The following is a 14,053-nucleotide window of genomic DNA, read 5'->3' as shown; positions in this document are numbered from 1 at the left end:
TGTTCTATAAAGAAAGTCTTTTCCTGTGCCAATGAGTTCAAAGCTATTTCCACACTTTCTATTCTATCAGGTTCAGTGTATTTGTTTCTTCTTTTCTTTCTTTCTTTCTTTCTTTCTTTCTTTCTTTCTTTCTTTCTTTCTTTCTTTCTTTCTTTCTTTCTTTCTTTCTCTCTCTCTCTCTCTCTCTCTCTCTCTCTCTCTCTCTCTCTCTTTCTTTCTTTCTTTTAAATTTACTCTTCTCTCATTCAATACATCCTGGCTATAGCTTTCTTTCTCTCCATTCTCCCCAGTCTACCCCCTCTCCAGTGTCTCCTCTCACCACTCCTTTCAGTCCCCTCACCTCCTCTCTCCTCCATATCCATCCAGGATCAAGAGAGCTACTTGTAACTCCCACTTGTTGTGTATTTACTTATACCACATTTATTCTTTGAACATTTACTTTTTTTTTTTTACAGACCTTTTGTTACATTTGAGGGTAATACAAAGAACATGGTTCCTAAAATTAAGGAGTAGTAGAAAATACAGGAAATAGCAATTATAAAATGGGCAGTTGGTACCATGCCAGAGGAAGTGGAAGATGCTTTGAGGAAAAATGGAAAGAACCAGAGCATGCTTCTAAGAGGTGTGTCATGTAGCAAACTATGTGGCCCATCTTTCACATCTCTACTGGAACAAGCATAGAAATCAGCCAAGAGAAGGGTTGGGTGAGAACATGTCTGGGAACATTTATGAAAGAGTTCTTCTCTTGTGCCTTTGCTCTCCTTACCTTCCAAAGAAGCAGGTCAGCCTGACATGGGGAATGAACACACATAATATTGTTCCACAGACTACTTAGCCCCGTGGCAGTAGATATAATGATTTTAAATACACCTCTATGTACTTTGTTTTTAATTTTAAAAATAGGAGTAGAGGTTGGCAAATGTCATTTAGCTTTACCTCTCTAAACATTGATATTGACAAAAATCTGTATCCAATGCTATTATTTCTAGGCGTTTTATGATGGTATGTTGGTTTGGGTTCCCCAAACCTAGGTCTCCAGTGAAAGATTTAAATGCAGTTTGTTGGAAGAGGGATAGAATGTGGATGGGGAAAAGTATAAGGAAGAGAAGTTAGCTCCTTAACTCAAATCACCAATCTAGCTTGCACTGTAGTGAACTGTTGCTTAATCACACGGTCCTGGAAAACACTGTAAACAAATGATCCAGCATTTTTCTGGTTAGTGAAGAGTGATCTGGGGTATTTGTACTTATTGGGTGCTCTCTCTGTCTCTGTCTCTCTCTCTCTGTCTCTCTCTCTCTCTCGCTCTCTCTCTCTCTCTCATATGTTCTGGGTGTGAGAGCCCTTTCAGCCTGTGTGTGGAAATTCCATGTGAGTTCTGTCAGCAGCTCCTAAGAAGATACAGATGTTGGCAGGACTGTAAATAGTAAGGTATCTAAGGGGATATTGGATAGAGCATTGGCCACGAATGCTACACTTGAGACCTTAGTGTCAGGCCATGCTACATTTCATATATAACTCCATGGAGCCATTGTTCCTAGTAACTGCTATTATAAAGAGATACATTTATTCAGGATAGCGAGCTTGGACTTGATGACTTATAAGGAGACTTCATGGCTGGTTCTAACTCCCAAGAGATCAATCCACAAATCTTTGGCCTCTACAGTGGTTGAGTTCTACAAAATAGCTTCATCAGATTTTTTACTATACCTGGTCCTAACAGGTGGTACACCTCTTCAGTTTCAGGAGGGCCAGGGCCATAGGATATAAATTAATATAAAAGGACTTAAGAGCCTAATAGGCACATACTTCTGGTCACATGTATGTAGCACATACCATGTGGCAGATAATGTATAAGAATGTAAGATGAGACTCCAATCCTTCAGGAGCTATTGGAAAAGCTTAGAAAGTCAGAATACACTCATAGGAGATAGTTAACCACACTGGACTAAACACTAAGTATTTAAAATTGTAGCATAAATACAATAATGATTTTTCTAATGAGAAGGATCAATGTGAACCTAGTCAGCAGGGGCAAGGAAAGGAAATGGGCTTAAACTGGACATTAAAGGATTGGCAGGCGTTAAGAAGGACAACATTCTTAGTAAGTCATTGAAGGGAGGGCACGCTCAGAGGACATGCATCATTAAAGAAGAAGGTACATGCTCAAGAGGAGTAAGAAAGCCTCTGAGTGCTTCTATGTCTAGTATATAAAGCCCCTCTAGATTCAGCTTTAATGCAGCATTCAAATTGTTTTCAAATAATTTTCCACAGAGTCACTTTCTACCTTTAAAAAGGGCCATTGGATGGATCTTAGCCCTTTGCTGGCCATCAGTGCATACACTCATGCCATATGAAAATTACAAACAGAATTCTAGAAGACAATTTTGTGCTCAGTCAGAGACCGAGAGTATGACTGGATTTCCACTGGGCTGGAATCCTAACTCAACTTTCCAGATGTTCCTTATGTTAAAAGTTTAGAGAGCCAGGATACATCTATGTAACGGTTGTAATAGAAGATCCTTGGTTAACAAGGTGACTAGCAGTCCTAGTTTGCCTAAAAATGCTATTTATGTTTTTGATCTCAAAGTTGATATCTTTGGGAATTTCTCATGTGTCATGCAAATGAAAAAGGTTGAGGAAACAGTAATTTAGAACAAAAAGGAAGGCTTTAGAGGAATTCAGAGAATAGTTACAACAGGCTGAGTTTACTCTGAGCCATTGGAAAGTCACTGAGCCAGAATAAAGTCACCCAATAGAGGATGGTGTGCTTGAGGGTCATCAGGATTTGTCTTTTCTATTCTATACCATGCCTTGTTGACTTATCATGTTCTTTCTATTGGTTTCAGCTGATTTTATGGCCATAAATCAGGATGTAGGATGTGGGAGTCACTCTAGCCCTAAGATTGTGGTGAGTTCACATTTCAAGCTCGTATCTGGGGTTTCAGGGAGAGCTTCTTGACCATTGTGATAATCTGAAAGGATCTCCCTGAATTTATAGGTTGTAATGAGTGATATGATAGAATCAAGAGGTGGGGCATTTAGGAGATCAGTAAACCATAAAGGTAGGACCTTTATAAATGAGAGTTGAGTCCATACAAAAGAGTTGGAGGAACAAGCTAGCTCCCTTTTGTCCCTTCTATCTCTTATGCTATTTAAGGACACAGAACTTAAGGTAGCATCTTGGAAGCAGACACTGGGCCACCAACAGATACAGAACATAATTAAAGTTTGATCTTGGACTTCACAGCTTCTAAGAGGATGAAAGATAAATTCTTGTTTATAAAATTATCTTATCTCAGATATTCTGTTATAGAAATAAAAATTGATCTATGATATGATGGGAAGAAGAACGTACTTTGAATGACATCTTGTGGATAATGCATAAAACCCACACTTTACCACACAATGATGCTAGCTGAAAGATTTTCTAAGATTGATAGATGAATAGAAGAGTAGCAGGGTGCAAAATTTCGTTGGTCTCTACAGTTGTACAGTGAAATGTCTTAGTCTGTAAGTGCTGGACAATATAGTGAAAACACTCTGATATAACTTCACTACTCTATACATTTATAGGTGATGTCAGAAGACTAACTAGAACACCCAGCATTCTATTTGGCAAAGGAACTTGTTACATAGGCAGCAACCTTGTAGAAAACTCCTAAGTTTAGTGGGGTGTTTGGGAAACAACTTTGCTGTCAGAGGGTCCATTTTACTATCTAGTTGAACTAGCTCATTGTGAGACCCTCTGGAAATGAATGGGTGGGGAGGAGGATCTTCCTGGGGAGTAGAAATCAAGGTTTATCTTTTCTCAAAAATAGAGGTCAGGGATCACTCTGGGTGAGGGAACAGAGAGAATATGAGCCAGAGGTATGAGGTGAATATGGGAAATAGTGTCTTCTGGATACAACATGAAAGTTGCACATAGGAATTGTACATATAAAACCTGTGCAAGTTGAGCTCAGACCAAATACTAGATTACAGAGTGGAGGTGGGTATGAAATTCTAGCCATTGGCAGTCGACTGCTAGGACAGGGAAAGTTGGCTTTCTTTAAGAATGTAGTGCCCAGTAAGTTGACTATATTCTTGTATTTTGGTGTAAGTCACACAGCCAAGTGTATGGGCAGCACAAATAGGACTTTATGTTTTTTTTTTTTTTTTTTTTTAAGGGAACATCAAGTCTATTGAGTAGGGAAGTGGGATGGATCTGGGAAGTGTATGGATATAATCAAAACACATTAGAAGAATATTTCAAGGAGTTAATACAAAAACACAACAGTCATGACTAGATTCTGATACAACAGCAATCACTCCTCTATCCAGCTGGGTTCAGAAACCTCCCTGGTTCTTGTTGCTTTGTGGGTCCACTCAGACTATTTTACTCTTATTGTTTTGGGAAATGCAGAAAGTACACATTTAAAAGCATGTGTTTGATCATTTTTCTTTAAGAGGAAAAGAAAGGAATATGAGGTACCAGGTACAGTATTGAATAAATGCTTTGTCATTTGCTAGCAGTGGGTTTTGGATGAACCATCAATCTTTATGAATCTGTTTTCTTGCCAGTAAAGCCTCTAACTCTTGAGGCTTCTTTGAGAGTCATATACAGCAACAAATGCCAATGCTTTTCAGCTCTTCAGACCGAAAGGCCCTTTACAAGAACTTGCTATGGTGATTATTTTCACTTGTTACATTCTGGGGAGCCCCACAGTGTGGAAACCACACTGGTTTATGCTTCACAGCTGTTCTGGTTGTGTTTACTGCTCATGGGTGAATGGTTGAATTTAAGGAAATAGTTTACTTACTGTAGGGTTATAACTGCTGCAGATTGCATGGGGCTCCTCCCACCTAATGTAGAGTACAATCTTCCTCATCTCAAGGGCGAGCCAGATGCCAGATGCTACACTACGTGTGCAACAGAGAGTAGCCAGGCATGCTGTCTTGTAAAAATATAATGGCAGGTACTAATGTGATTAAAGCTTGGGTGAGCAAGCCTAGTCCAGTGACATGTTGTTCTGAATCCCTGTGTAGACATTCTTGGACAGAAGATTCTGTTTTTCACTTGATTACCCATTGAGTTTCCTAAATTTGGCTGAGCCTTCTATTTGTCCTTGATTTACTGGAGTGAACACATGTTTTGAGGACACAACACTAGGTTTCAACCTTCCTTCTTAAAAAGAGGCTATTTATGAGTTACTCTTTATTATCACCTTCTAAGCCTTGGCTTTTCTCATCCTCTAAATACTGATTTTTAAACTATTTTAATAGTAGAAACATATACACTATAGTATGATAATGTGATGTGTGTTGTGTAATGATCAAATTAGAGGAAGCAGCTACCATCTGTATCTCCTTGGACACATTAAATCACTTGTTGCACAAGATGCATGTTGAAGAGTGTGTGATATTTCAATATGATATGAACTGATCAAATCAGGTGAATTAACACTTCCATCAACAAACCATTATTTTGTGTTGGAGCCTTTGAGTTCCTTTTGTCTAGTTACTTATAAAAATATAGAATAGGTTATCATGAGCTATAGTCACCACATCATGTTGTAGAGCACTGAAACTTGGGATTAGAACCTGTATTTTGATACATGTTATCTAATGTCCTTCTGTCCTCCCCATTCCTCCTCATGGCATAACTCAAATGCACACATATGAAAGAGAACATGACGTATTTGTCTTTGTATGGCTTGTTTCAATATATATATATATATTTTCGTTCCAGGTGTTTTGCTACATATTATAGGATACCACTCCTTTTGTGGCTTACTAATATTCCATTATATATACTATCATTCTTGACTATTTATTTTAAAAATATCCCACATTCAGCCCATTGGAAAATTCTATCGAAACAACCACAGAACCTAACCATTCCTTACCATGCTGCCAGCTGTCTGTATTTAAGTAACTCTGCTCCTGAACTGGACTCTGGTTCTTCCAAGCCCACATGGCTTCTCTTTAATAGGTTATCTATTATGATTCAAATAAAAGTCAAACTATGTATCACTGTACTTAAAAAAGGCTCCCAAACCTTCCTACTTTCCTCAAAGACTTTCTAAGTTCTTTTTTTTTTTAAATGTGGCTGCAAAACCAACAGCATGTGTGTCTTAACAGTTTGCTGAGATTGAAGCATTCCATTCTGCAAAAAAAGCTCCTTAAGCAGAAAGGTAAACAACTCAAAACAGTTTCAGGAAGTTCCAGAAACTGAGTAGATTCATAGGTCCCTCCCTGCCAGAGTAAGCAATAGAAGCTGAGTCCCTCTCAGAGAAGCCAAGGGCAAAGGAGCATCTCACATGAGCAAAGCTGTAAAGAAGACTCTGAGACCAGCCCAGCTACCTGGAAGAAGCAGAAACCTGCAGAGCTGCCTGAAAGAGGTTTAGACCTTTTGAGGTAGCTGAGAGGACCCTGTTCAATCTGTAGAGCTACTATAGGCCTTGCAATATGTTCCAGGTTTCCAACTTTGTGAGATATCATCCATGCTGGGGTGGGCTTTGGTGATGCAGCTGTCTTTGAGTCATTTCTGCTCTTGTAACTCTTTACCCATAGTCCTGTAAGTATCCTTAATAAAATTCATTGGTTCACTACATTGGATTTTGATGGTGCCTGTGCTTTGGTCTCTCATGGGATCATTATCTGGGGTGAGTAGATGTGTATGTTGCATCTCCCCCAAGAAAGTTTTGTCACACAACAGTGTGAATGTCACAAATTTGTTTCGGTTGATTAGTAGTTGAGCTTCAGTTATACCATGGCTACAGTAGCTTCTAAATGCCACCAGTCATTGAACTGGGAAAAGCACTCTGCTAGGTGACACTATTTGAGCAGGCCTCTCTATCCCTTTATTAAAGGAATGTAGCTCAAATGCACTTGCAATTTTACACCCCAGAGTCTGTGATAGGTGTGGTCTTGATAACTCATGAAATGTTCCTGTGGCTCCCTTTCTATTGTTTTATTGCTTATAATTGTTTATTGATAACTGTTTAGCACATGTAACCTCTTTCCCCACAGCTTTAAATGTGTCCATGCTCATTTTACCAGGATAATGGCACATTTTTTCAAATTGCCTTGTCTATACTCTCTGTTCTCACAGTAAAGCTGATTAAAAACAGCTACCAATAACCATGCCAACCCCAAATATTATATATTGTCTTGAAATTTCCTTCACCAAATTAATTAGTAGTTTACTTTTAAACTTAGCTTTTCTTAAAATTTCAAGACACATGGAAACTGTAGACATTCCCCCCACCCCACAAAGAATAACATGACTGGCCCCTAGTTCAGTTCCCAACAGAAGAAGAGGAGGAAAGATTGTGGGTCTCTAATGTGATAGGAACTCCACAGGAAGACCAAGAGAATCAACTAACCTAGACCCTTGGGGCTCTTAGAGTCTAAACTACCAACCAAAGAACATACACGGACTGGACCTAGGCCTCCCTGCTCATATGTAGCAGATATGTAGCTTGACCTTCATGTGGGTCCTGAACAACTGGAGAGGGGTTATCCCAAAAGCTGTTGCCTGTTTGTGAAATATGTTCTACTAGCTGGACTGCTTTGTCTGGCCTCAGTGGGAGAGGATGCATCTAACCTTGTTGAGACTTAAGTGCCAGGGTGGGAGGATACCCAGGGTGGGGGGCAGGAGAAGGGGAGGGGTGGGGTGGGGGAAGAATTGTCGGAGAGGGTGACCTGGAGGGGGGTCAGTGAGTGGAATATAAAGTGACTAAGTTAAAAAACAAAATTAAACAAACAAATATTCAAGTCTAGCAATCAAAAGTCCCCACTGGCTCACCTAATTAACATGCCTAATTAAAGTGAAACACCTCATACTAACATGGGGTTTCCCCTTTTACCTTTATAAACTATTTGCCTATGTCTTTTCTCTATCCAGATGCAGAGCAAATACTCCTGTTCCCACTTCCTTGTTTCCTTTTCTATTAAGCTCTGCTTATAGAATTCTGTATTCTCTACAAACTATGCCAAACCTCTCCTACAAAAATGGTCAAACCCTAAGACACTGGTCAGCCTTTGACAAAACAGTGAGCCTACTTCTTATACCATTTTCTTGGATAAGTTAGTTATTGCATCACTGTGCCTACAGTTCCTGATGGATACAATTGAAGGGAAGGGACATTCTTTAGACTCATGCAGAGAATTTCCATCCATCATGGCAGGAAAGGCATTGCAGGATGAGGATGTGGGAGGATCTGTTCATATCACAGAAAATCAGGAAGCAGGGACCAAGGCTGGCATCCATGGCTTACTTTCATTACCTAGGCTTCATCTACCAAACGTCCCACAGCCTCTCAAAATAGGACCATTAGAGGAAAAATTACTAGTCAAATATGAGCCTATAAAGGGTATTTATATTTCATATTTAAAATGTCTTATAAGTTTTTCTGATTCCTGCTTGCCTTAACCCACATTAATGTTATCCCTCCAAGGTCAGATAACTCTTTTGCCCCTTGTGCATTCTCTAGATGTAGCATGCCCCAGCATTTGTAAATGTGTGCTCTGTATGTAATTTTTAGTTACATGACTGATACATGTAAAATGCTTAATAAAATGCTTGGTACATAGGCAATGTTAAGTAAATAACAGGTTTCTAAAACATATTTTAAAACATCTGACAAACTATTCTTGGCTTGGGTACTCCACCTTAAAACTTCAAGGCAGAAAATCCATGCCTAACTCTCTGAGAGTTGTGAGTCTGACCTTTGCGTTTTTTTCTCTTGAGTGGAACAAGGCTCACAGGGGCCAGATGATTCATAGAGCCAATGGGATATAGAACTTGGGGTGAATGGATTAGTGGCCTCTCAGCTCTGAGCCCAGTGTTCTGTGTTTTGGTAGGAATTAGAAAGAAAGGGAGATCACTTTTTATAGCAAGTTCTTAGTTGTTTCAAATCCAGCTGATGTGTTAATCAAATAAGCAAAGTGCTGATGTGCACAGGTGTCAAGATAGTGTCAATAGTTTAACTCCCGTCTCATTTATCTGCGTTACCGTGGATGAAAGCAGATCTGTAAGTGCAGGGACACTGAACTCAGTGACGAAGATCAATCAAATACTTTCACCTAGTGGATTAATCAAAACAAAACAAAACAAAACAAAACAAAACAAAACAAAACAAAACAAAACAAAACAAAACAAAACAGGAATGGAAATGGAGAGGAGCCTGAGGAAAAGAAGGCCCAAAGTGGGATCGAACTCAAGGGGAGGTCCCAATGCCTGACACTATTACTGAGGCTATGGAGCACTCACAAAAAGGAACCTAGCATGATCGCACTCAGGAAGACCCAATAAGTAGCTGAAAGAGTCAAATGCAGATATTTGCACCTAACCAATGGACAGAAGCTGCTGACCTCTGTGGTTAAATTAGGGAAAGGCTGAAAGAAGCTGAGGAGAAGGACGACCCTGAAGGAGGGCCAGCAGTCTCAATTAACCTGGACTTCCGAGATCTCTCAAACACTGGACCACCAAAAAGGTAGCATACACCAGCTGATGTGAGGCTCCCAACACACATACAGTAGAGGACTGCTGGCTCTGTGTTCATTCAGAGATGATGCACCTAACCTTCAAGAGACTGGTGACCCCAGGAAGTTTAGAGGTCAGGTGGGGTGGGGGGTGGGGGCATCCACAGGGAGATGGAGGGGTGGGGTGGGGAGCAGGTATGGGATATGGAACAGTTGGAGGGTAAATGGGGGGAGAAATAAAATATGGAGTGTAAAAAAAATTAAAAACAACAACATGGTTTTCTGAGGAGATTGTAAATGCCTTGTCTTTTTATGTTATTTAGATAAAAGAAAGCAACTTAGACTAATGCAAGTCTCTTCTTTTTAAATATTTTTACTGAAAATAGGTTTTTTTCCATACAACCTGACTATAATTCCCCCTCTCTCTAATCCTTCCAGGTCTTCCCCGTGTCACCTCCCATCCAGATTAATCCTATTCTGTCTCTCATTAGAAAACAGTCACCTAAGGGATGGTAATAACAATAATAATAATAATAATAATTAATAATAAAATAATAATACAATAAAATATAAAACAAAAGCAAACACATTGGAACAGGATAAAACAAATAGGAGGAAAAGAGTCCAAGAAAGGCACAAGAAGCAGTTATAGACACAGACTCACTGGTTTGCATACTCAGGAATCTCATCAAACACAAAGTCTGAAGCTATAATATACATACCGAAGACCTGGAGTGTAAAAACACAGAGACAAAACAAAACAAAACAAAAAAAGATTAAATTAAAGAAGGAAGAGGAGGAGAAAACAAACAAACAAACAAAACAAAGCAAAACAAAACAAGGACAAAACATGCCTGCAATTTTGCTGCCTGTTCATATCAATGATTGTCACCTTAATGTTCTTTCCAGAGTTTTTAAAATATTCATATATTATTTTTGCAAGATGTAGACCTTTTAGAAATGTACAATAAGCTTTATAGGTTAATATATCTAGTGCTTAAAGTCATTTACCTTAAAAATTACATACTGTCTGATTAGTATATCACACTTTATGTGACAATTCTCATACTGTTGGGTTTGTAGGTTATTTTCAGCATTCACTGTTTAAATGGCATTACAGTGAATATCTTTGCACATACACCTTTCCCATTAGGGACTTCTTGTCTTTTTAAAAAAAGAAAAAAAAATCCCCATATGTAATCACTAGATTAAGAAAACAAAACAAAACACAACCTTTAGTGGTCTAATGAATATACTTGCTTCCTGTTTGTGGACCAAGGTGTTTGTATCAAATGGCTAATACTTATTTTATAGATGGGAAATTAGAAAACAATAGAAAATTCTTTCTTTTTATCTCATCATGATATTAGCTTTGATGAGGGTCCTCTTGGGTTTGATGAGTTGGAATGTTTTCTTAACTTGTTATTGGTTCTTTGTAATCTCACAGCATGTACCCCAATCCCACTCATCTCTCCCCCCTCATACCTGCCCTCCACCTTTGCAACCTCTTCCCCAACAGAGAAAAATGAAAAATCTCATTGTGGAAGCTATAGTGTGTCACAGTATGTCCCACAGATTACCCTCTTGTCCATTTTTATTTGCTCACAAATGTTCATTGGTTACTGGAGGCTCCTGGTTTCTCCTACTCTATCAGCACTGGAACTTCACTAGGACTCCTCTCAGGTATCCTGTTGTTGCCCTGTGTCATGGTGATCCTGTGGTTATAGATCTATAGGATCAGCCTCTTTGTTTATGTACTCCAACAGTTCTTTGATGGGCTAAATGTTGGGGTCGGCCAATTCAAAACCCTGGATCTGGCCCTGAGACATATCTGAGCTGGTCAGCCCACTGGCTTTGCCTGCCCAGGTGAGGTGCACGGCCTGTTTTCATCTGGTGAGAGACATAGCCACTTCTCCCACTCTCATGACTCCAGAGCCAGCTCTCCCACCTGCTGTAGATAGAGGAGGGAGGAGAAGAGGATATCTCTACCTTGTCTGTGCACTCCCAGAATCAAGAGGCAGGGCTGGCTCTCTTGTTTCTCTTGTGCTCACACCCTAAGGGCCAACTCTCTTGTCTATTATAGGTGGCAAGGGGTGGGAGGATGGGAGAATCTCTCCCTTACTGTATTAGTCAGGGTTCTTTAGAGCCACAGTACTTATGGAGTGTCTCTCTATATTAAGGAAATTTATTGTGATGACTCACAGTCTGTAGTCCAACTAACCTAACAACAGGGAGCTGTGGATGGAAGGTTCAAGAGTCTAGTAGTTTCTGAGTCCCACGAGGCTAGTTGTTTCAGCTGGTCTTCTGTAGAAGTAGGTTCCTACAGATGTGCTGGCAAGTAAGTGAAAGCAGCAAAGAGTGAATCTTCCTTCTTCCAATATCCTCATGTAGGTCTCCAGCAGAAGGTGTGGCCAGAGTAAAGGTGTGTCTGGGACTTGCTTTGTCTCAGGCTGACCTTGGACTCAGAGATCTCCTTGCCTGGAGTGTACTACCTTGCTTGGCCTAAGCTTTTCATGGCCACTATGCCTCAAGATCTCCATGCTAAGATCCAGATCAGAAGACTATGCTTTCCAGCCTCAAGATCTGGATCAGAGCTGAACCCTCCCATTCCAGATCATAGTTCATTCTAGATATAGGCAAGTTGTCAACCAGGAATAGCCATTACACTTATCCATGTCATCACAGATCAGAAAGGTGGCCAAGTGCCAGGGCCAGTTCTCCCCATTCTTGACCTCAGGGTTGGTTCCTCTCATGCTCCCCTGCCTCGAGTGAGTTGCAGCGGAGGGGAGCTTTCCCAAGTGTTGCAGCTAGTGAGGGACAGGGCCAGTTCCCCTGCTTTCCTGACCCCAAGGGCAGCTCTCCCACTTGCTGCAGTTGGTGAGGGTCTAGGAGGGAAGGAGGGGATTTCTCCTTGGTCCATGCCACCTCATAGGAGACAAGTGGTAGGGCCACCTCCTCCATGCTAGTATTCTCCAGGTGTCTCACCGGCAACTCCTGCATTGTGCAGGGACAACTCTCCCATGATGCCCAGGTGAGGGCAGAGACAGTTCTGCCCAGCCCTCAGGTATCAGCATGTCCCCAGTTGGCAGCCCAGGCAAGGGGTGTCTACCTGGCCTTTGATGGTAACAGACCCCTGTGCTGCAGGGCCATGGACCCGGATGTGGCCCTTAGTGGCAGCACAGGCAAGAACCCTACCATGGTCCTGGTTACTAACATCAGACTGTTCCTCACTACCCTCAAGTTTCCAGTTCTGCCTTTCTTCATTGTGCCCGCATCCTTGCATTTCTCTACCATTTCTTCGCCACTTACTGTTCCTCATAGGGCTGCCCGGAGTCTCTGAGTGTTTGGAGTTGTCTCAGGAGTGGTCTTAGGGGTGCTATGCCCCACTCGAGTGTTATGGAGCCAGGCAAGGTTCTGCCCTCCAGGCTCAAGAGAGAGTGCTCCCTGTCTGAGCCCCATGGCACCAGTCTGGTGGTAGGCTCAGGCATGATCCTCTCCTGGCTCCCTGGTTCCCTTTAGTGATCTCTTGTGACCATCATGTCTTGGGTTCATTCCTGCCCTAGCCTGTGGTCTCAGGCAGGGTTCTTTTAGTCTCCAGCTTTATTCTGGTCCTGGGACCCCATCTGGGTCCACCTGGGACCCCATCTGGGTTCACCTGGTTCCAGATTAGTGGCCATCTCAGGCTAGCTCCTTATCGGAGCTCCACTGGCACTGGACTGGTGTTCGTCTCAGGCTCATTCTTTTCAAGAGATATTAGGCTACTAATCATTCAGATGTTCATAGGTCAGAACACTGGACATTGACATATTCTCCCTTCTCTCTGCCATGTGCCCATGTGACACAGCAGACACACCTGGAATGCCTCTATGGGCAATGCATTGGAAATGTTTTAATCTTGCTCCTTAAGTAAGGAGCTTTATTTTTTCCGGAGATATGTAGTCTGAATATTTGTGTCCCACAAAAAATGATACATTGAAATTCTATGTCCACAGTGCTGTTCTTAGGCCTTGGTACTTTTGAGCGGTAATTAGATTGTGGATGAGGAGCCCTCATGAATGGAATTAGTTTCTCTGCTGGGTTGAAAGAAATAATGTTTCACATAAGCTCAGGTACTTGGCCACTTGGTCTCCAGCTAGTGGTGCTGTTTGAGGCAGATATGGAGCCTTAGGCAGGAGAGCCTACTGAAGGAGGCATATTGCTGGGGCCATGCTTTGAGGTTGTATAGACCACTCCAACTTCCTGTTCTCTCTGAATCTCTGCTTCCTACATATGAATGAAGGAAAATGTGATTAGACAGATCCCTGTCCTTCATGATGCCTTTCCTGTCTGTTGTCATGGCTTCCCCTCCATGATGGACAGCATGTTCTCTGAAGCTGTAAGCTAAAACATGACCTTCTCTAAGTTGACTTTTGTTAGCCTTCTCTAAGTTGACTTTTGTTAGGGTATCCTGTCTTGGCAGCAGACAGGTAATTAGTACAGCGTCCTCATGAAAGAAACCCTGGAGAGCTAGCTATCCTCTTCCACCACACCGGATTGGAGGAGAGGGTGCTACCATCTACCATACATTAAATATAAAAGGGTTCTC

The 14,053-nt window shown here is 41.3% G+C and overlaps 1 non-coding gene across 1 annotated transcript; it reads right to left on the bottom strand.

The window, feature by feature from the left end:
- Window positions 1–13,217: 13,217 nt before the first annotated feature.
- Window positions 13,218–13,343, bottom strand: LOC115031657 (small nucleolar RNA SNORA17). The gene has a single exon (XR_003837325.1). It is a non-coding gene; the product is annotated as a small nucleolar RNA SNORA17 (small nucleolar RNA).
- Window positions 13,344–14,053: the final 710 nt, after the last annotated feature.

This window comes from Mus caroli, unplaced genomic scaffold (assembly GCF_978045245.1).
Source record: "Mus caroli unplaced genomic scaffold, Mus_caroli_1 scaffold_8, whole genome shotgun sequence".
Taxonomy (NCBI): domain Eukaryota; kingdom Metazoa; phylum Chordata; class Mammalia; order Rodentia; family Muridae; genus Mus; species Mus caroli.
The sequence above is the reverse complement of the archived record's forward strand: the minus strand, read 5'-3'. Positions and strand labels throughout refer to the sequence as shown.